The sequence below is a fragment of the Coregonus clupeaformis genome, chromosome 35, assembly GCF_020615455.1.
Source record: "Coregonus clupeaformis isolate EN_2021a chromosome 35, ASM2061545v1, whole genome shotgun sequence".
Lineage (NCBI taxonomy): Eukaryota > Metazoa > Chordata > Actinopteri > Salmoniformes > Salmonidae > Coregonus > Coregonus clupeaformis.
Window position 1 is genome coordinate 9,638,317 of NC_059226.1, and position 24,121 is coordinate 9,662,437.

A 24,121-nucleotide genomic window follows, 5' to 3' on the forward strand; every position below is an offset into this window, starting at 1 on the left:
AGACGAAAGCTTTACAAAGATGCAGCGTTCAAAACTAGGAAATCAATTATCAGAAATCAATTCAATTCAAACGTGCTTTATTGTCATGGGAAACGTGTTTGCATTTCTAAAGCAAGTGAAATGCTATTTACAATGTTGTTTGTGCTCCACTGGTTGCCCTTTTCCAATGGCAATGGGGCACAAATCTTTTTACTTTAATTTTAATTTATTTAACCTTTATTTAACTAGGCAAGTCAGTTAAGAACAAATTCTTATTTACAATGACCGCCTACCAAAAGGCAAAAGGCCTCCTGCGGGGACAGGGGATAAAAATATATATATACAGTTGAAGTCGGAAGTTTACATACACCTTAGCCAAATACATTTAAACTCAGTTTTTCACAATTCCTGACATTTAATCCTAGTAACAATTCCCTGTCTTAGGTCAGTTAGGATCACCACTTTATTTTAAGAATGTGAAATGTCCGAATAATAGTAGAGAGAATTATTTCTTTCAGCTTTTAGTTCTTTCATCACATTCCCAGTGGGTCAGAAGTTTACATACACTCAATTAGTATTTGGTAGCATTGCCTTTAAATTGTTTAACTTGGGTCACACATTTCAGGTAGCCTTCCACAAGCTTCCCACAATAAGTTGGATGAATTCTGGCCCATTCCTCCTGACAGAGCTGGTGTAACTGAGTCAGGTTGTTAGGCCTCCTTGCTCGCACACGCTTTTTCAGTTTTGCCCACAAATGTTATATAGGATTGAGGTCAGGGCTTTGTGATGGCCACTCCAATACCTTGACTTTGTTGTCCTTAAGCCATTTTGCCACAACTTTGGAAGTATGCTTGGGGTCATTGTCCATTTGGAAGACCCATTTGCGACCAAGCTTTAACTTCCTGACTGATGTCTTGAGATGTTGCTTCAATATATCCACATAATTTTCAGAAGAACACCGTCCCAACTGTCAAACACAGGTGCTTTGCTGCAGGAGGGACTGGTGCACTTCACAAAACAGATGGCATCATGAGGAAGGACCTTTAACAGAATGTGACTGGCAGAACGGGTGTTGTATGTGGAGGACGAGGGCTGCAGTAGGTATCTCAGATAGGGGGGAGTGAGGCCTAAGAGGGTTTTGTAAATAAGCATCAACCAGTGGGTCTTGCGACAGGTATACAGAGATGACCAGTTTACAGAGGAGTATAGAGTGCAGTGATGTGTCCTAAAAGGAGCATTGGTAGAAAATTTGATGGCCGAATGGTAAAGAACATCTAGCCGCTCGAGGGCACCCTTACCTGCCGATCTATAGATTACGTCTCCGTAATCTAGCATGGGTAGGATGGTAATCTGAATCACGGTTAGTTTGGCGGCTGGGGTGAAAGAGGAGCGATTACGATAGAGGAAACCAAGTCTAGATTTAACCTTAGCCTGCAGCTTTGATATGTGCTGAGAGAAGGACAGTGTACAGTCTAGCCATACTCCCAAGTACTTGTATGAGGTGACTACCTCAAGCTCTAAACCCTCAGCGGTAGTAATCACACCGGTGGGGAGAGGGGGATTCTTCTTACCAAACCACATGACCTTTGTTTTGGAGGTGTTCAGAACAAGGTTAAGGGCAGAGAAAGCTTGTTGGACACTAAGAAAGCTTTGTTGTAGAGCGTTTAGCACAAAACCTGGGTTTTGATAACTAGAGGGTATATAGACAGTTGGTTAATCAGCACAACAGTTTTCAGCTGTGCTAACATTATTGCAAAGGGGTTTTCTAATGATCAATTTGCTTTTTAAAATGATAAACTTGGATTACCAAACACAACGTGCCATTGGAACACAGGACTGATGGTTGCTGATAATGGGCCTCTGTACGCCTATATACAGTGAGGGAAAAAAGTTTTTGATCCCCTGCTGATTTTGTACGTTTGCCCACTGACAAAGAAATTATCAGTCTATAATTTTAATGGTAGGTTTATTTGAACAGTGAGAGACAGAATAACAACAAAAAAATCCAGAAAAGCGTATGTCAAAAATGTTATAAATTGATTTGCATTTTAATGAGGGAAATAAGTATTTGACCCCCTCTCAATCAGAAAGATTACTGACTCCCAGGTGTCTTTTATATAGGTAACGAGCTGAGATTAGAAGCACACTCTTAAAGGGAGTGCTCCTAATCTCAGTTTGTTACCTGTATAAAAGACACCTGTCCACAGAAGCAATTATCGTGTCCCGTCGGGTGTTGGTGGCTATTGCTGTCAATCAAAGAGTCCGCTTAGGCTGCACCGTGATTAGAGGCTTTTATTAATATCACAAGTTTACAGCATAAATTACAGACCCGCGGTGTCTGGAGAAGCACCGTCCCAAATTAATCTGAATGCCTCTGCCCCCTCTTTGACTAGCCCATACTTATAAACAAAGCAGAATATGGGTGGCTCCCTCTTTCGTCCAATCACCTATCCCCCCTGGGGCGTCACCCTACAACTGCTACATTTAAACTAAGATAAACATATTTTCTTTGTCCCTCTAGACTAGTCATAATCTTCATACACGACACAATCAATCAATCAGATTCTAAACTCTCCACCATGGCCAAGACCAAAGAGCTCTCCAAGGATGTCAGGGACAAGATTGTAGACCTACACAAGGCTGGAATGGGCTACAAGACCATCGCCAAGCAGCTTGGTGAGAAGGTGACAACAGTTGGTGCGATTATTCGCAAATGGAAGAAACACAAATGGACTGTCAATCTCCCTCGGCCTGGGGCTCCATGCAAGATCTCACCTCGTGGAGTTGCAATGATCATGAGAACGGTGAGGAATCAGCTCAGAACTATACGGGAGGATCTTGTCAATGATCTCAAGGCTGGGACCATAGTCACCAAGAAAACAATTGGTAACACAAAGTAAGATTGGAATTTTGGCATTTATAGCAATGGTTATCAACTGTACTGCAGGGATGGAATGTAAGTCGCAGAAAATTGAGGTTGTGGTGGCAGCTGCAGAGAGGTATTTGGGTGTGCGAGACTTGACATCAGGAGAGTTACAGGGTGTGTTAAGTGGTGGTGTGCCATCCTTTCAGGCTGTTGGCCTGAAGTAGGACTAAATAGATTGAAATAATGGAGTAGGTTATTTTTTTGTGAGTGTAGTGTTAGATGGTAGGGTATTTGTTGTATTTGTTTTTTTAAGCAAAGTATAAGGGAGTTATACACCAGTCTAGTAGGTGGCGGTAATGCAACATTTATTGGATGCCAACCGCCGTTAAACCTCATCGAAGAAGAAGACATCCAGAGAAGCTTCAGTCATGCACTTCATTATGTCTGGATGAGTTTGATTTGATCACAAACAGTTGAAACAGGCCTACAGTTGCTATAACTTTGACACCATTTTCCACCACAATTTTCGTATTTTCTGACAATTTATGATGTTGGATACCCGTGGCTGAATGGTGGTGGAAAATTGTGTTTCATAAAGAATGTATGCATCATTTCCCCGTTTATTCCGCCTTCTTTTCCGCTCCACTCTCACTCCATTATCACATTGCATCAATTAGTGATAGTTTGCACTTAAAATGTGTCACATTCACCAGGTTGACATATAGGCCTCTTCAGACCTTATATTGACCTTATGTTCTGGGGAGTTTGAAGTATCAAACAGAGAAGACAGCGTTCAAGATGTTGATACTCTTGTGATACAGGCCTACCCACTACCCACTACCCAGAGCATGTAGGGATGCCTCCTGCTGGCTGGCATTTGAAAACCACTTGGGGACCAAGGCCCTTGCCCAATTCCATTTCTCACCCTTCTCCCTGTGTGCACTCGCAACACAGTCTGTTCTCTGATATGAAAATCAGTCTGTAGAACTTGATCTTCTGAGGCTAATCATTGTATGTGTGTTCCATGCACATTTCTGATGATTTTTATCATTGCTGCTTTTTGAATTAGTTTATCCCTGGGCTTTTCTCCCATACAAACACACTGAAACTTGACATAGGCCCCTGCCCTGTGGCAATGATACAAAGTACAAACAGAATCAGCCTGAATGTAAATACACACAAGAGAAAAAGTATTTGAGTTATACCAATGACTGCCTGGGTCGTTCCATGAATGGAGTGCCTTTTTGCGTCACTTTGATATTTTAAGTAGAAATGTTGCACCAATAAGGAATTCTAAAAGCCTGTTATATTAAATGAAGTGCCCTTTAATATAGACCACATGGAAAATTCAATAAATCTGATTTCTATATGTATAAAGACTGGCTAAAGTACCAGAAATCTGCATGTCCAATGTCATGCTTTACTGAGTTCTAGGACGATTTTAATGCACTTAACCCCCACATTTTCCACCATCATTGTAAAGCCCTAGTTATTTTATTGCTTTGATAGATATTTCTGAAGGTTATTATTTATTTCATGTGATTAATGATTAATTTATGTTTGTCCCTCATTTTAAGATCAACCCTGTTACGTGAACTGAACATTTGTGTTAATGTGGTTAAACCATTCCTTTTGAAATTATTTTTTCAAAAGAAACATTGAGCATCTAATAGTCAAATCATAGTGTAAGAAGCAGGTGAGCTGGTTGTACTATTTTTTGGGTGTAATTTTCTGGTGTTATGTGTTGGAAAACTGAGCGCGTTGACTCAAATATAACTTGTCAACCCTGTTATCCATAGATGTAGGCTAGAAATGTTTACACAACAAGCTTCCATTTACTCTGTATGTCACAAGGGGCGTTATAGCTGATTAAAAATGAAATTGATAAACCTGTTACGATCAACCCTGTTACTTAAATAGGCACTTAATTGGCACTTACTATAGTCATGTTTCTTAATTTAACCTCTTGAGATGGGAAAACATGTTTTTAATGAAGTTGAACATGTGCTCTTTATGTCAGAATGTTAACATTTGGTGAAATAAAAATGTTTTCTTTAACCAAATTGCACAACCCAAATGGCACTCTATTGGTGGATTGACTCGCCTATTACATTTCATGTTTGGTTTTGCACTCACATAGACACTCTCCCTCGGTCCTCCACACATTGCTGGCCAGTAACTGAACTTACAAATTGCTCCTGTAAGGAAAGGCTTACTATATGTTTTATTACAGGGTATGTCAGAAGTCTGTTGATACTGATCATGATATTTTCATGAATAAACTGAACTCTTTCTTTGCAGAGTTCTACATCTAACTGTTGAATGGTCTGGAAAAGAGAGGCCAGTTTGGATTTGGCTTCACATCAATCAAATCACATCCTGAGCAAAACGTCACCATTGTCAGAAAAACGTGTCTGTTTCTGGTCTGTTTGTGTTGATGTCCTGCAGTAGCTAGCTTGCTAAATCGGCCCTTTCCTAAGCCATGGATGGAGATGGGGATTTGAACTTGTGGTGTTCACTTAATTCTCTGTACAGGCCAATGATTATGATGGCTATTCTGATCTAACCATAAATTCATATATTGTGCCACTGGCGATTGAAGTTCAATGTGTAGGCTCATGTTAACTAGCTAGCTAACTTAGCTGGTTTATAGAGCCTCACAGTGGAGGTGTCGTAATACCCATAAAACCTAGCGGTCAAACAGGGAAATGGTTCCAATCGTTTTTCCACCATTCATTTTTCCCATAGGGGATTTTAGAAACACCTAAAATAAGGGCTGTGTTTTGTGTAGGTTTTAATAAGCATGTAAATCAAATAAAAAATCTAATTTTATTGGTCGCATACACATGTTTAGCAGATGGTTGTCCTTCTGGAAGGTTCTCCCATCTCCACAGTGAAACTCTGGAGCTGTGCCAGTGACCATCGGGTTCTTGGTCACCTCCCTGACCAAGGCACTTCTCTAGAATAAGGCTGTAAAGTAACAAAATGTGGGGAAAAGTATATATACAGTTCATTCAGAAAGTATTCAGACCTCTTGACTTTTTCCACATTTTGTTACGCTACAGCCTTATTCTAAAATTGATTAAATTGTTTTTTTTCTTCTCATCAATCTATACACTGTACCACATAATGACAAAGCAAAAACAGGTTTTTAGAAATGTGTGCAAATGTATATAAAAAATTTAAAACTGAAATATCACATTTACATAAGTATTCAGAGCCTTTACTCAGTACTTTGTTGAAGCACCTTTGGCAGCGATTACAGCCTCGAGTCTTCTTGGGTATGACGCTACAAGTTTGGCACACCTGTATTTGGGGAGTTTCTCCCATTCTTCTCTCCTCATCAATCTACACACAATAACCCATAATGACAAAGCAAAAACAGGTTTTTAGAAATCTGAAATACCTTATTTACATAAGTATTCAGACCCTTTGTTATGAGACTCGAAATTGAGCTCAGGTGCATCCTGTTTCCATTGACCATCCTTGAGATGTTTCTATAACTTGATTGGAGTCCACCTGTGGTAAATTCAATTGATTGGACATGATTTGGAAAGGCACACACCTGTCTATATAAGGTCCCACAGTTAACAGTGCATTTCAGAGCAAAAACCAAGCCATGAGGTCGAAGGAATTGTCCGTAGAGCTCCGAGACAGGATTGTGTCGAGGCACGAATCAGGGGAAGGGTACCAAAAAAATTCTGCAGCATTGAAGGTCCCCAAGAACACAGTGGCCTCCATCATTCTTAAATGGAAGAAGTTTGGAACCACCAAGACTCTTCCTAGAGCTGGCTGCCCGGCCAAACTGAGCAACCGGGGGAGAAGGGCCTTTGTCAGGGATGTGACCAAGAACCCAGAGTTCCTTTGTGGAGATGGGAGTACGTTCCAGAAGGACAACAATCTCTGCAGCACTCCACCAATCAGGCCTTTATGGTAGAGTGGCCAGACGGAAGCCACTCCTCAGTAAAAGGCACATGACAGCCCGCTTGGAGTTTGCCAAAAGGCACCTACAGACTCTCAGACCATGAGAAACAAGATTCTCTGGTCTGATGAAACCAAGATTGAACTCTTTGACCTGAATGCCAAGCGTCACATCTGGAGGAAACCTGCCACCATCCCTACGGTGAACTATGGTGGTGGCAGCATCATGCTCTGGGGATGTTTTTCGGCGGCAGGGACTGGTCAGCGGCAGGGACTGGGAGACTAGTCAGGATCGAGGGAAAGATGTATGGAGCAAAGTACAGAGAGATCCTTGATAGAAACCTGCTCCAGAGCGCTCAGGACCTCAGACTGGGGCGAAGGTTCACATTCCAACAGGACAACGACCCTAAGCACCCAGCCAAGACAGGAGTGGCTTCGGGACAAGTCTCTGAATGTCCTTGAGTGGCCCAGCCAGAGCCCGGACTTGAATCCGATCTAACATCTCTGGAGAGACCTGAAAATAGCTGTGCAGTGACACTCCCCATCCAACCTGACAGAGCTTGAGAGGATCTGCAGAGAAGAATGGGAGAAACTCCCCAAATACAGGTGTGCCAAACTTGTAGCGTCATACCCAAGAAGACTCGAGGCTGTAATCGCTGCCAAAGGTGCTTCAACAAAGTACTGAGTAAAGGCTCTGAATACTTATGTAAATGTGATATTTCAGTTTTAAATTTTTTATATACATTTGCACACATTTCTAAAAACCTGTTTTTGCTTTATCATTATGGGGTATAGTGTATAGATTGATGAGAAGAAAAAAAACGATTTAATCAATTTTAGAATAAGGCTGTAGCGTAACAAAATGTGGAAAACGTCAAGAGGTCTGAATACTTTCTGAATGCACTATATGATGGGACGTATAGACATTATGGACAGTATGTGGATAGAATATAGAGTATATCTGAAGAATACGTGGATAGAATAGTATATGTACAGCAATAGTTGAATAGAATGGACTTGAGTAGGATACAGCATATACAGTTGAAGATGGACGTTTACATACACTTAGGTTGGAGTCATTAAAACTTGTTTTTCAACCACTCCACAAATTTCTTGTTAGCAAACTATAGTTTTGGCAAGTCGGTTAGGACATCTACTTTGTGCATGACAAGTAATTTTTCCAACAATTGTTTACAGACAGATTATTTCACTTATAATTCACTGTATCACAATTCCAGTGGGTCAGAAGTTTACATACACTAAGTTGACGGCGCATTTAAACAGCTTGGAAAATTCCAGAAAATGATGTCATGGCTTTAGAAGCTTCTGATAGGCTAATTTACATCATTTGAGTCAATTGGAGTTGTACCTGTGGATGTATTTCAAGGCCTACCTTCAAACTCAGTGCCTCTTTGCTTGACATCATGGGAAGATCAAAAGATATCAGCCAAGACCTCAGGAAAACAATTGTCGACCTCCACAAGTCTGGTTCATTCTTGGGAGCAATTTCCAAATGCCTGAAGGTACCACGTTCTTCTGTACAAACAATAGTATGCAAGCATAAACACCATGGGACCACGCAGCTGTCATACCGCTCAGGAAGGAGACGTGTTCTGTCTCCTAGAGATGAACGTACTTTGGTGAGAAAAGTGCAAATCAATCCCAGAACAACAGCAAAGGACCTTGTGAAGATGCTGGAGGAAACAGGTAAAAAAGTATCTATATCCACAGTAAAACGAGTCCTATATCGACATAACCTGAAAGGCCGCTCAGCAAAGAAGAAGCCACTGCTCCAAAACCGCCATAAAAAAGCCAGAATACGGTTTGCAACTACAAATGGGGACAAAGATCCTACTTTTTGGAGAAATGTCCTCTGGTCTGATGAAACAAAAATATAACTGTTTGGCCATAATGACCATCGTTATGTTTGGAGGAAAAAGGGGGTTGCTTGCAAGCCGAAGAACACCATCCCAACCGTGAAGCACGGGGTGGCAACATCATGCTGTGGGGGTGCTTTGCTGCAGGAGGGACTGGTGCACTTCACAAAATAGATGGCATCATGAGGAAGGAAAATTATGTGGTATATTGAAGCAACATCTCAAGATATCAGTCAGGAAGCTAAAGCTTGGTCGCAAATGGGTCTTCCAAATGGACAATGACTCCAAGCATACTTCCAAAGTTGTGGCAAAATGGCTTAAGGACAACAAAGTCAAGGTATTGGAGTGGCCATCACAAAGCCCTGACCTCAATCCTCTAAACCATTTGTGGGCAGAACTGAAAAAGCGTGTGCGAGCAAGGAGGCCTACAAACCTGACTCAGTTACACCAGCTCTGTCAGGAGGAATGGGCCAAAATTCCCCCAACTTTTTGTGGGAAGCTTGTGGAAGGCTACCCGAAACATTTGACCGAAGTTAAACAATTTAAAGGCAATGCTACCAAATACTAATTGAGTGTATGTAAACTTCTGACCCACTGGGAATGTGATGAAAGAACAGAATAATAATAATAATAATATGCCATTTAGCAGACGCAGAAAGCTGAAATAAATCCCTCTCTACTATTATTCTGACATTTCACATTCTTAAAATAAAGTGGTGATCCTAACTGACCTAAGACAGGGAATTGTTACTAGGATTAAATGTCAGGAATTGTCAAAAACGGAGTTTAAATGTATTTGGCTAAGGTGTATGTAAACTTCCGACTTCAACTGTACATATGAAATGGTTAAAACAGTATGTAAACATTATTAAGGTGACCAGTGTTCCATGTCTATGTACAGTGAGGGGGAAAAATTGTGTTCTTGGGGTCATAGGCAGCAGTCCTCCTCCTCCAAACACGGCGAGTTGAGTTGATGCCAAAGAGCTCGATTTTGGTCTCATCTGACCACAACACTTTCACCTAGTTCTCCTCTGAATCATTCAGATGTTCATTGGCAAACTTCAGACGGACCTGTATATGTGCTTTCTTGAGCAGGGGGACCTTGCGTGCGCTGCAGGATTTCAGTCCTTTACGGCGTAGTGTGTTACCAATTGTTTTCTTGGTAACTATGGTCCCAGCTGCCTTGAGATCATTGACAAGATCCTCCCGTGTAGTTCTGGGCTGATTCCTCACCGTTATCATGATCATTGCAACTCCACGAGGTGAGATCTTGCATGGAGCCCCAAGCCAAGGGAGATTGACAGTTATTTTGTGTTTCTTCCATTTGCGAATAATCGCACCAACTGTTGTCACCTTCTCACCAAGCTGCTTGGCGATGGTCTTGTAGCACATTCCAGCCTTGTGTAGGTCTACAATCTTGTCCCTGACATCATTGGAGAGCTCTTTGGTCTTGGCCATGGTGGAGAGTTTGGAATCTGATTGATTGATTGCTTCTTTGGACAGGTGTCTTTTATACAGGTAACAAGCTGAGATTAGGAGCACTCCCTTTAAGAGTGTGCTTCTAATCTCAGCTCATTACCTGTATAAAAGACACCTGGGAGCCAGAAATCTATCTGATTGAGAGGGGGTCAAATACTTATTTCCCTCATTAAAATGCAAATCAATTTATAACATTTTTGACATGCGTTTTTCTGGATTTTTGTTGTTGTTATTCTGTCTCTCACTGTTCAAATAAACCTACCATTAAAATTATAGACTGATCATTTCTTTGTCAGTGGGCAAACGTACAAAATCAGCAGGGGATCAAATACATTTTTCCCTCACTGTACATAGGGCAGCAGCCTCTAAGGTGCAGGGATGAGTAACCGGCTAGTGACAGTGACTAAGTTCAGGGCAGGGTACTGGGTGGAGGCCGGCTAATGATGGCTATTTAACAGTCTGATGGCCTTGAGATAGAAGCTGTTTTTCAGTCTCTCTGTCCCAGCTTTGATGCACCTGTACTGACCCCGCCTTCTGGATGATAGCGGGGTGAACAGGCCATGGCTTGGGTGGATGATTTTCTTAATCTTCCTGTGACACCAGGTGCTGTAGATGTCCTGAAGGGCAGGCAGTGTGCTCCCGGTGATGCGTTTGGCTGACCGCACCACCCTCTGGAGAGCCCTGCTGTTGCGGAAGGTGGAGTTGCCGTACCAGGCGATGATACAGCCTGACAGGATGCTCTCAATGGTGCATCTGTAAAAGTTTGTGAGGGTCTTAGGGGCCAAGCCGATTGCGCTGTTGCGCCTTCTTCACCACACTGTCTGTGTGGGTGGACCACTTTAGATTGTCAGTGACGTGTACGCAGAGGAACTTGAAGCTTTTAACCTTCTCCACTGCGGCCATGTCGATGTGGATGGGGGCGTGCTTCCTCTGCTGTCTCCTGAAGTCCACAATCAGCTCCTTTGTTTTGTTGACGTTGAGGGAGAGGTTATTTTCCTAGCACCACTCCGCCAGGACCCTCACCTTCTTCCTGTAGGCTGTCTCGTCGTTGTTGGTAATCAGGCATACCACTGTTGTGTCATCTGCAAACATCATGATTGAGTTGGAGGTGTGCGTGGCCATGCAGTCATGGGTAAACACACAGGAGGGGTCTGAGCACGCACCCTTGTGGGGCCCCTGTGTTGAGGATCAGCGTAGTGGAGGTGTTGTTGCCTACCTTCACCACCTGGGGAAGTCCGTCAGGAAGTCCAGAACCCAGCTGCACAGGGTGGGGTTCAGACCCAGGGCCCTGAGTTTAATGATGAGATTGGAGGGTACTATTGTGTTGAAGGCTGAGCTGTAGTCAATGAACAGCATTCTTGCATAGGTATTCCTCTGGTCCATAAGGGATAGGGCAGTGTGCAGTGCGATGGCGATTGCATCATCCGTGGATCTATTGGGGCGGTATGCAAATTGCATTGGTTCTAGGGTGTTGGATAAGGTGGAGGTGATATGCTCCTTAACTAGCCTCTCAAAGCACTTCATGATGACAGAAGTGAGTGCTACGGGGCGATAGTCATTTATTTCAGTTACCTTCGCTTTCTTGGGTACAGGAACAATGGTGGATCTAAGGGCTGTGCTTCGTGTAGGCTTACACTAGCATGACATTTTGACGCTTGTAAATCTCTCTCGGACAAGGTGACTTTTATCAATATATTCTATTTACTCTCAGATTTGAAAATGCTAATTATCATAAAAGTAAACATCATGCAAGACTACAAATCACTGCAAGCTCCTTAAACATCTCTACCTGGCACCTTTGCGAACAGGTACATTTAAAGACATTTTATGGAATTTTTATAATTTTTTCATTACCACATTTAGCTAACATTAGATGGTTAATTCAGAGATTCGTACCTTTGCCTCGATTCGTCAGTCTCGTCCAGATCATCATGACATTTGTTGTTCTTTATGATAGCCACATGAGCAGCTATTTAGCGTTTCATTTTTGGGGGGTAAATACAGGCAAATGTATTGATAAAAGTCACCTTGTCCTAGAGAGATTTACACGGTTATCAAAATGTCACGCCAGGGTAAGCCTACATGAAACACAGCCCTTATTCTAAGTGTTTTAAAATAATAATAATAATAATAATAATAATAATAATAATAATAATAATAAAATCCCCTATGAGAAAAATGAATGGTGGAAAAACAATTGGAACCATTTCCCTGTTTGACCACTAGGTTTTATGGGTATTATGACTCATACTGTGGTACTTATTAGAGCCACACAGGGGAGGTGTCATAATACCCATAAAACCTAGCGGTCAAACAAGGAAATGGTTCCAATCGTTTTTCCACCATTAATTTTTCCCACAGGGGATTTTAGAAACACTTAAAATAAGGGCTGTGTTTTGTGTAAGTTTTGATAACCATGTAAATCTCTCTCGGACAAGGTGACTTTTATCAATGTATTCGGCTCTATTTACTCTCAGATTCTAAAATGCTAATTAGCATCAAAGTAGACATCATGCAAAACTACAAATCCCTGCAAGCTCCTGCACGTCATCTCTCGCTGACACCTTTGCTAACAGTTATTGTGTCAATTTTAAACTTGCCCAAGACAGTTCACAGAATTGTCAATTTAAAGAAATGTAGACAATTTATTCAAAACTACATTTAGCTAACATTAGATAGTTCATCCAGAGATTCTTAGCTTTGCTTCGATTCGACAGTCTCGTCCAGATCATCATGGCATTTGTAGTTCTTTATGATAGCCACATTAGCAGCTAAGTAGCATTTCATTTTTGGGGGTTAAATACATGCGAATATATTGATAAATGTCACCTTGTCCTAGAGAGATTTACACGGTTATCAAAACGTCATGCCAGGGTAAGCCTACGCGAAACACAGCCCTTATTCTAAGTGTTTCTAAAATCCCCTTGGGAAAAATGAATGATGAAAAAATGATTGGAACCATTTCCCTGTTTGACCGCTAGGTTTTATGGGTATTATAACTCATACTGTGGTACTCTATGGACATATAGCAATGGACCACAATTATTTGTCATTCTTAACATATATAAATGTGCCTCGGTGTGTTTTGTTTGTAAGCTCAAGTAGACAGTGAAAAACAAAATACTTTTTCTGTCTGTTATCATATGGGGTCATCCTGCAGGTGGTTTCTGAAACTAATTAAATATTTTTAAGAATCTATTGAGTCTAAGTTAGGGAGGGTTTCCTCCCAAGGTCAAGCGAGAAGGCCCTGCCCTGTTGTACACTCCAGCCGCTAACAAGCTACTTGTATCTGTGGTCTCATGTCAACAACATTGATGTAATGGTTAAGCTCGTCACCTGGACGCTTAGTCAAATATGGTCTACCTATCGGTTTATTGAAACTCTACACTTAAGCTGTTTAGGTATTTAGAATTTGATTACTGTAACCAATTATTGCAAGGCACATTATGACGCAAAACCAGGTATAAACACAGATGAACAAGGAAGTAAGGCTTTGAGAACATTTACCTGAGATCTGTACTAGAGTTTTCTCCCAGGCACCCTGTCATGTCTGCTTGCTTCGACGCATGTTATGTCTCTGCTTGTCTTTGTCAATAAAACATCTAATACTCTGGAAACCATCTTGATCTTTCTTCATTATTGATTACCCCGAGACCTTCACTGTCATTGAAAGTAACATGATAATTTATGTTTGTACAGAACTGAAAAAGTGATATGTAGCCTCATATCTTTCTTTGAATGTTCCATTTGCTTCAATAATAAGCGTGCTGAGTCATAGATGTCCTTCCTGTTCCTAGGGAGATGTAGGCATATTTTCAGTCCTAATAAACAGGCAGTTATGAACCACCAGCTCCCTTTCCTTGCACAGCATGAGAGGAAGTAGTGGGTGGGTGCGAGCCAAAGAAAACCTCCTGATATAGTACAACTCTGAAGCAGACTATCCACTGAGTCTTGTCTCTGGCTCAGAGCACTCTCAGACTCATTACCCCCAGATGGCCTCTCACAGTCTTTCTCAGGCAGCTACTGTTAAGAGTACAGCTAAGGTTAGAATACTCAGTAGACACTTGAGAGCAGCTGAGCCCACAACTCTGTACCAGAACAGTGCCATGTTCTTTTAAAGCTTGGATCTCTGTTTGTTAAACATTCATTGGAGACTTGTGCATGTAAAAGGAACAAATTACAGAAAAACAGTAAGCTGCTAGGTAAAGAGAGGATTACGCTATTGTTGCCGTTGGCCCTAGGATTTCCCAGACTCCCACTGTTTCCTGAGAGAGAATAAACTTGACTTCATTCCACCCTCTGTTGAAGATACAATAATGATATACATCCTGCTAGGGGGCAAAACTACAAAAACATTAACTTCAATACACAGACATAAACAAAAGAAAGAAATGGGTTGAAATAGGTATCTCACTGGAGGTTTGCCATTATTTATATAGCCCAAATTTGTATAATATTGCGAAGCAATGGCTCCACGCCTGAAATGTCCACTAGAGAGCACTGTCCACAATGTACGACGATAGCCAGAAGTCTCCTCCTCAGAAGACACGTTTAGTCTACCACTCTGCACTCAAATGCAACTATGTCCCCCGCATCTTAGGTGTAGATAATATGGAACATTTGATGCTGTTTTACCTCTAATGAAATATTTGTTTTTAGAGCATTCTGTATGTTTTTGTTTCACATGTTGCATTTTACTCAGTAGGCCTACTGTAAGTTTTCCCATGCATTCAAACTAAAACAATAGTGAAGTTCCAGGCACACAAGTTATAACAACAAAGCACTACTGTTGGCAGAGTAGACCCTCCCTTGTTCTCTGGCAAGTTTTACATCCCATTGTCTGAGCCAAGTTTAGAGGCCAACCAACCCAATCTCTCCTTTTCCATCACACTCCCTGTGATTGGTGAACTTGATCGCAGTTTCCATGTGTTTATTGGCAGATAGATTTGATGTTGCTATATTAAGAAAGTTGTTACATTTTACATTTTAGTCATTTAGCAGACGCTCTTATCCAGAGCAACTTACAGTTAGTGAGTGCATACATTCTTTTTATTTTTTTCATACTGGCCCCCCGAGGGAATGGAAACCCACAACCCTGGCGTTGCAAGCGCCGTTGCAAGCGCCATGCTCTACCAACCGAGCTACACAACGGGTATGAATACTTTCTGAAGACAATGTTGGTATAGGTGGAAGGAGGGGTGATATGTCATAATGGGTTACAATTCTCAGACAACAAAATAGGAGTAGAACAATCGCTCTCTACAGCAGAGAGCAGCATTGACTACTCGTAGCAGACTCCAGCAATATGGGAGACACCACACAAACGTCTCCCATTTCAGATGCTCCAATAGCTTCTAGCTTTTTGGTGCTTTTTTCATTAGTGCATTTGTCTTTTCACAAGGAAAGAAATGTAGTTAAGTATAAATTAAAAACAAAAAGGCACAATGAATTTCAACTCACTCTCGTCTTTAATATGCACAAGAGATGAAAGCATCAGCGAGCCACCTTAAAGAGAATAAATCCATCTAAAATGTCTGGTTTTGCTGTAGGATACATATTGACACACTACCCAGAAATAACATGTTAAATAGACTACAGTAGGCTACTAATTAATGTTTTAGTACTAATAAGAAGAGGATGCTGTAACATGCTGAACCAGCAAAACCAGCAGTAAAGTACCCTCCCTGTCCTGACTCTCCCAAACCCACATGCCGCTGCTACAACTACTACAGCTACTACACTGAAGCATGACTGGTGTTCAGAGTGAGATTGTTTCAGCAGACAAGGGGGGTGAGGGGTCAGTCACATGCATGAATGGAATGAATGAAAGGGAGTGTTGTCTGTCCAACCAGGGCGTTATGAAAGCACATTTCTCTCTACCTGTGTTCCTGTGTCAGTTTTGTTTCACTGGAACACTACGTTTCTGCGGAGCCTGTTCTCACATCAGTCTGTGTGATGAGAGACGGCGCACACTGCAGTGATGCAGCAGAGCTGCTCTTGTGTACCAATGAGGGGGGGGGGGGGGCTCTGCTCACACTTACTGGTCTGAAGCCAAACCACACGACTAACAACATAGGACACTTTCTGGAACACAAAGCCTTCACTATCTCATCCTGGAATATCGAAGGCTTGAGGTCATCTGCATTTGGTCTAAAGAGCAGGAACCTGGACTTCACCAAAGAAATCAGAAATACAGACATTGTCATCCTACAAGAAACATGGTATAGAGGAGATGGACCCACTGGTTGCCCTCTAGGTTACAGAGAGCTGGTAGTCCCATCCACCAAGCTACCAGGTGTGAAACAGGGAAGGGACTCAGGGGGTATGCTCATTTGGTATAGAGCAGACCTAACTCACTCTATTAAATTAATCAAAACAGGAACATTTGACATTTGACTAGAAATCCAAATGGAAATTATCTCAACAGAGAAAGATGTCCTCCTGTGTGCTACCTATATCCCCCCACTAGAATCCCCATACTTTAATGAAGACAGCTTCTCCATCCTGAAGGGGGAAGTCAATCATTTCCAGGCCCAGGGACATGTACTAGTCTGTGGCAACCTAAATGCCAGAACTGGACAAGAACCTGACACCCTCAGCACACAGGGGGACAAACACATACCTGGAGGTGACAGCATTCCCTCCCCCATATGTCCCCCTAGGCACAACCTCGACAACATAACCAACAAAAACGGGTCACAACTCCTGCAGCTCTGTCGCACGCTGGGTAAGTACATAGTCAATGGTAGGCTTCGAGGGGACTCCTATGGTAGGTACACCTATAGCTCATCTCTTGGCAGTAGTACTGTAGACTACTTTATCACTGACCTCAACCCAGAGTCTCTCAGAGCGTTCAGAGTCAGCCCACTGACACCACTATCAGATGACAGCAAAATCACAGTCTACTTGAACAGAGCAATACTCAATCATGAGGCATCAAAGCCAAAGGAACTGAATAATATTAAGATATGCTATAGATGGAAGGAAAGTAGTGTGGAAACCTACCAAAAAACAATTAGGAAACAACAAATTCAATCCCTTTTAGACAACTTTCTGGACAAAACGTTTCACTGTAATGGTGATGTTGTAAATTTGGCAGTAGAAAACCTAAACAGTATATTTGACCTCTCAGCTTCACTATCAAATCTACACATTTCAAACAGAAAACCGAAGAAAATTAACAACAATGACAAATGGTTTGATGAAGAATGCAAAAACCTAAGAAAGAAATTGAGAAACCTATCCAACCAAAAACATAGAGACACAGAAAACCTGAGCCTTCACTATGATGAATCACTCAAACAATACAGAAATACACTACAGAAAAAGAAGGAACAGCACGTCAGAAATCAGCTCAATGTAATTGAAGAATCCATAGACTAACCACTTTTGAGAAAATTGGAAAACACTAAACAAACAACAACACGAAGAGTTATCTATCCAAAACTGAGATACATGGGTACACCACTTCTCCAATCTTTTTGGCCCTATAACAAAGAACAAACAGCAAAAACATATACATGATCAAAAACAAATCTTAGAATCAACTATTAAAGACTGCCAGAATGCACTGGATTCTCCAATTACATTGAATGAACAACAGGAAAAAATACAAACCCTCCAACCCAAAAAGGCCTGTGGTGTTGATGGTATCCTCAAGGAAATGATAAAATATACAGACCACAAATTCCAATTGGCTATACTTAAACTCTTTAACATCATCCTTAGCTCTGGCATCTTCCCCAATATTTGGAACCAAGGACTGATCACCCCAATCCACAAAAGTGGAGACAAATTTGACCCCAATAACTACCGTGGGATATGTGTCAAAAGCAACCTTGGAAAAATCCTCTGCATTATCATTAACAGCAGACTCGTACATTTCCTCAGTGAAAACGATGTACTGAGCAAATGTCAAATTGGCTTTCTACCAAATTACCGTACGAAAGACCACGTATTCACCCTGCACACCCTAACTGACAAACAAACAAACCAAGACAAAGGCAAAGTCTTCTAAAAAAATACACACATTTCTTTTGACTCAATTTGGCATGAGGGCCTGCTATACAAATTGATGGAAAGTGGTGTTGGGGGAAAAACATACGACATTATAAATCCATGTACATAAACAACAAGTGTGCAGTAAAAAATGGTAAAAAACACACACATTTCTTTCCACGGGGCCGTGGGGTGAGACAGGGATGCAGCTTAAGCCCCACCCTCTTCAACATATATATCAACGAATTGGCGAGGGCACTAGAACAGTCTGCAGCACTCGGCCTCACCCTGCTAGAATTTGAAGTCAAATGTCTACTGTTTGCTGATGATCTGGTGCTTCTGTCCCCAACCAAGCAGGGCCTACAGAAGCACTTAGATCTTCTGCACAGATTCTGTCAGACCTGGGCCCTGACAGTAAATCTCAGTAAGACAAAAATAACGGTGTTCCAAAAAAGGTCCAGTTGCCAGGACCACAAATACAAATTCCATCTAGACACCGTTGCCCTAGAGCACAAAACACTATACATAATTTACCTCGGCCTAAACATCAGCGCCATAGGTAACTTCCACAAAGCTGTGAACGATCTGAGAGACAAGGCAAGAAGGGCCTTCTATGCCATCAAACGGAACATAAAATTCGACATACCAATTTGGATCTGGCTAAAAATACTTGAATCAGTTGTAGAACCCATTGCCCTTTATGGTTGTGAGGTCTGGGGTCCGCTCACCAACCAAGAATTCACAAAATGGGACAAACACCAAATTGAGACTCTGCATGCACAATTCTGCTAAAATATCCTCAGTGTACAACGTAAAACACAAAATAATGCATGCAGAGCAGAATTAGGCCGTTACCCGATAATTATCAAAATCCAGAAAAGAGCCGTTCAATTCTACAACCACTTAAAAGGAAGCGATTCCCAAACCTTCCATAACAAAGCCATCACCTATAGAGAGATGAACTTGGAGAAGAGTCCCCTGAGCAAGCTGGTCCTGGGGCTCTGTTCACAAACACAGACAGACCCCACAGAGCCCCAGGACAGCAACACAATTAGACCCAACCAAATCATGATACAACTAAAAGATAATTACTTGACACATTGGAAAGTATTAACAAAAAAAACTGAGCAAACTAGAATGCTATTTTGCCCTAAACAGAGAGTACACAGTGGCACCTGAGCACTGTGACTGACCCAAACTTAAGGAAAGCTTTGACTATGTACAGACTCAGTGAGCATAGCCTTGCTATTGAGAAAGGCTGCAGTAGGCAGACCTGGCTCTCAAGAGAAGACAGGCTATGTGCACACTGCCCACAAAATGAGGTGGAAACTGAGCTGCACTTCCTAACCTCCTGCCAAATGTATGACCATATTAGAGACACATATTTCCCTCAGATTACACAGATCCACAAAGAATTAGAAAACAAACCCAATTTTGATAAACTCCCATATCTATTGGTTGAAATACTACACTGTGCCATCACAGCAGCAAGATTTGTGACCTGTTGCCACAAGAAAAGGGCAACCAATGAAGAACAAACACTATTGTAAATACAACCCATATTTATGTTTATTTATTTTCCCTTTTGTACTTTAAGTATTTGCACATGATATGACATTTGAAATGTCTTTATTCTTTTGGAACTTTTGTGAGTGTAATGTTTACTGTTAATCTTTATTTTTTATTTCACTTTTGTTTATTTTCTATTTCACTTGTTAACATGTGTTTCCCATGCCAATAAAGCCCTTAAATTGAATTGAATTGAGAGAGAGGGAGGGAGGGAGAGCAAGAGAGAAAGAGAGAGAGGGAGGGAGGGAGGGAGGGAGGGAGGGAGGGAGGGAGGGAGGGAGGAGGGAGGGAGGGAGGGAGGGAGGGAGGGAGGGGTGGGAGTCATGGTGGAAAGAATAGTGTCTCCTCCCCATCCTTTGAGAGTTGAACAGTCCTATTCCTCCATTTGCTTGAGCAAATGTGAGATGTAATCAGCATTCTGACAGCAGATACGATAGATGCTCATGGTGTGTGTGTACGCGTCAATATGATCATTCCCTTTAGGCAGTAGGCTAAATGCGACATGTTAATGCCATAGTATCAGAGGGGCTTATGCGTGACAAACATTGCTATTTTCTTCCTCTTCTTTGCTGTAATCCCTACCTCCCTCTCCCTGTCTTCTATCATGTGCTGCAGTGTCCACATTGTCCCCATGACCTTTCACCCACTTCCTGCTTTTGAGGGTTCACTCCATACTTACTCTCAAGTAGGTTTTTATTTCAGCAATCACATCAGCTTTTCACAAGTTGTCCACAAACATGTCTTATCTGAGATTGCATACTGCGACAGTCTGTCCAAACAATGGCCCTGACATAAACAATAGCTATCTTGTTATTGTATAGGTTAGCCTACAATGTTCTGGAGATGGAATGTATCATTTCTGTATATTTGAACTATTTTCCATCAGTACAATAGCTGGAGCACTTCTATTGTGGTGTGTCTTTAACACACCTATAATGCATGAGCTTCATGAACATTGCATGAAAAGTCAGCCTAATGGTCATGGATGTGGTGAGTTGGAATGTGAGCAGTACAGAGTAACAGAGTGGGGCAGTGTATTGTAGGAATTTCAGCCATGTAGCTCTGCTCCTCCATCTCGTCTTGTGTTCCTGGCAGCTCCACTATCATCCTGGCCAACCTGGCAGCTGCCTGGTATTCATGTCACGCCCTGCAAGAACAGAAACACACACAGCCAGCGAGGTGACGGGGACAGGGAGGTGGACTGGGTCCAGCAGGATGGGGACTGCAGGAGACTCAAAAGTATATTATGCACTGCTGCTGCCAGGGAAGTGGAGGTGAGACAAGGATAGTCAGAGTCAGAAGAGACACACAACCCACCTCTCATTACTGCTGGTTATGTGGGGGGACAGAGAGAACAGGAGGGGGTTCTGCATTATGAGAGCAGACGTTGTTAAGTAAAAAATATATAAGTAAAAAATATATATTATAATAATTAAAGAGCAGCAGTAAAATAACAGTAGCGAGGCTATACAGTGGGGGAAAAAAGTATTTAGTCAGCCACCAATTGTGCAAGTTCTCCCACTTAAAAAGATGAGAGAGGCCTGTAATTTTCATCATAGGTACACGTCAACTATGACAGACAAAATGAGAAAAAAAAATCCAGAAAATCACATTGTATGATTTTAATGAATTTATTTGCAAATTATGGTGGAAAATAAGTATTTGGTCAATAACAAAAGTTTCTCAATACTTTGTTATATACCCTTTGTTGGCAATGACACAGGTCAAACGTTTTCTGTAAGTCTTCACAAGGTTTTCACACACTGTTGCTGGTATTTTGGCCCATTCCTCCATGCAGATCTCCTCTAGAGCAGTGATGTTTTGGGGCTGTCGCTGGGCAACACAGACTTTCAACTCCCTCCAAAGATTTTCTATGGGGTTGATATCTGGAGATTGGCTAGGCCACTCCAGGACCTTGAAATGCTTCTTACGAAGCCACTCCTTCGTTGCCCGGGCGGTGTGTTTGGGATCATTGTCATACTGAAAGACCCAGCCACGTTTCATCTTCAATGCCATTGCTGATGGAAGGAGGTTTTCACTCAAAATCTCACCATACATGGCCCCATTCATTCTTTCCTTTACACGGATCAGTCGTCCTGGTCCCTTTGCAGAAAAACAGACCTAAGCATGATGTTTCCACCCCCATGCTTCACAGTAGGTATGGTGTTCTTTGGATGCAACTCAGCATTCTTTGTCCTCCAAACACGACGAGTTGAGTTTTTACCAAAAAGTTATATTTTGGTTTCATCTGACCATATGACATTCTCCCAATCCTCTTCTGGATCATCCAAATGCACTCTAGCAAACTTCAGATGGGCCTGGACATGTACTGGCTTAAGCAGGGGGACACGTCTGGCACTGCAGGATTTGAGTCCCTGGCGGCGTAGTGAGTTACTGATGGTAGGCTTTGTTACTTTGGTCCCAGCTCTCTGCAGGTCATTCCTTAGGTCCCCCTGTGTTGTTCTGGGATTTTTGCTCACCGTTCTTGTGATCATTTTGACTCCCAACGGGGTGAGATCTTGCGTGGAGCCCCAGATTGAGGGAGATTATCAGTGGTCTTGTATGTCTTCCATTTCCTAATAATTGCTCCCACAGTTGATTTCTTCAAACCAAGCTGCTTACCTATTGCAGATTCAGTCTTCCCAGCCTGGTGCAGGACTACAATTTTGTTTCTGGTGTCCTTTGACAGCTCTTTGGTCTTGGCCATAGTGGAGTTTGGAGTGTGACTGTTTGAGGTTGTGGACAGGTGTCTTTTATACTGATAACAAGTTCAAACAGGTGCCATTAATACAGGTAACGAGTGGAGGACAGAGGAGCCTCTTAAAGAAGAAGTTACAGGTCTGTGAGAGCCAGAAATCTTGCTTGTTTGTAGGTGACCAAATACTTATTTTCCACCATAATTTGCAAATAAATTCATTAAAAATCCTACAATGTGATCTTCTGGAGAAAAAAAATTCTCAATTTGTCTGTCATAGTTGACGTGTACCTATGATGAAAATTACAGGCCTCTCTCATCTTTTTAAGTGGGAGAACTTGCACAATTGGTGGCTGACTAAATACTTTTTTTCCCCACTGTATACAGGGGGTACCAGTACAGCGTCAATGTGCAGGGGCACAGGTTAGTCGAGGTAATTGAGGTAATATGTACATGTAGGTAGAGGTAAAGTGACTATGCATAGATAATAAACAGAGAGTAGCCCGGGTAGCCATTTGATTAGCTGTTCAGGAGTCTTATGGCTTGGGGGTAGAAGCTGTTAAGAAGCCTTTTGGACCTAGACTTGGCGCTCCGGTACCACTTGCCGTGCGGTAGCAGAGAGAATAGTCTATGACTAGGGTGGCTGGAGTCTTTAGCGATTTTATGGGCCTTCCTTTGACACACCGCCTGGTATAGAGGTCCTGGATGGCAGGAAGCTTGGCCCCAGTGATGTACTGGGCTGTACGCACTACCGTCTGTAGTGCCTTGCGGTCGGAAGCCGTGCAATTGCCATACCAGGCAGTGATGCAAGCAGTCAGGATGCTTTCGATGGTGCAGCTGTATAACTTTTTGAGGATCTGAGGACCCATGCCAAAACTTTTCAGTCTCCTGAGGGGGAATAGGCTTTATCGTGCACTCTTCACAACTGTCTTTGGACCATGATAGTTTGTTGGTGATGTGGACACCAAGGAACTTGAAGCTCTCAACCTGTTCCACTACAACCCCGTCGATGAGAATGGGGCGTGCTCGGTCCTCCTTTTCCTGTAGTCCACAATCATCTCCTTTGTCTTGATCACGTTGAGGGAGAGGTTGTTATCCTGGCACCACATGGCCAGGTCTCTGACCTCCTCCCTATAGGCTGTCTCATCGTTGTCGGTGATCAGGCCTACCACTGTTGTGTCGTCGGCAAACTTAATGATGGTGTTGGGAGTCGTGCTTGGCCATGCAGTCATGGGTGAACAGGGAGTACAGGAGGGGACTGAGCACGCACCCCTGAGGGGCCCCCGTGATGAGGATCAGTGTGGCAGATGTGTTGTTACCTACTCTTACGACATGGGGGCAGCCCGTCAGGAAGTCCATGATCCAGTTGCAGAAGGAGGTGTTTGGTCCCAGGGTCCTTAGCTTAGTGATGAGCTTTGAGGGCACGATGGTGTTGAACGCTGAGCTGTAGTCAATGAATAGCATTCTCACGTAGGTGTTCCTCTTGTCCAGGTGGGAAAGGGCAGTGTGGAGTGCAATAGAGATTGTATCATCTGTGGATCTGTTGGGGTGGTATGCAAATTGGAGTGGGTCTAGGGTTTCTGGGATAATGGTGTTGATGTGAGCCATGACCAGCCTTTCAAAGCACTTCATGGCTACAGACGTGAGTGCTACGGGTCGGTAGTCATTTAGGCAGGTTACCTTAGTGTTCTTGGGCACAGGGACTATGGTGGTCTGCTTGAAACATGTTAGTATTAC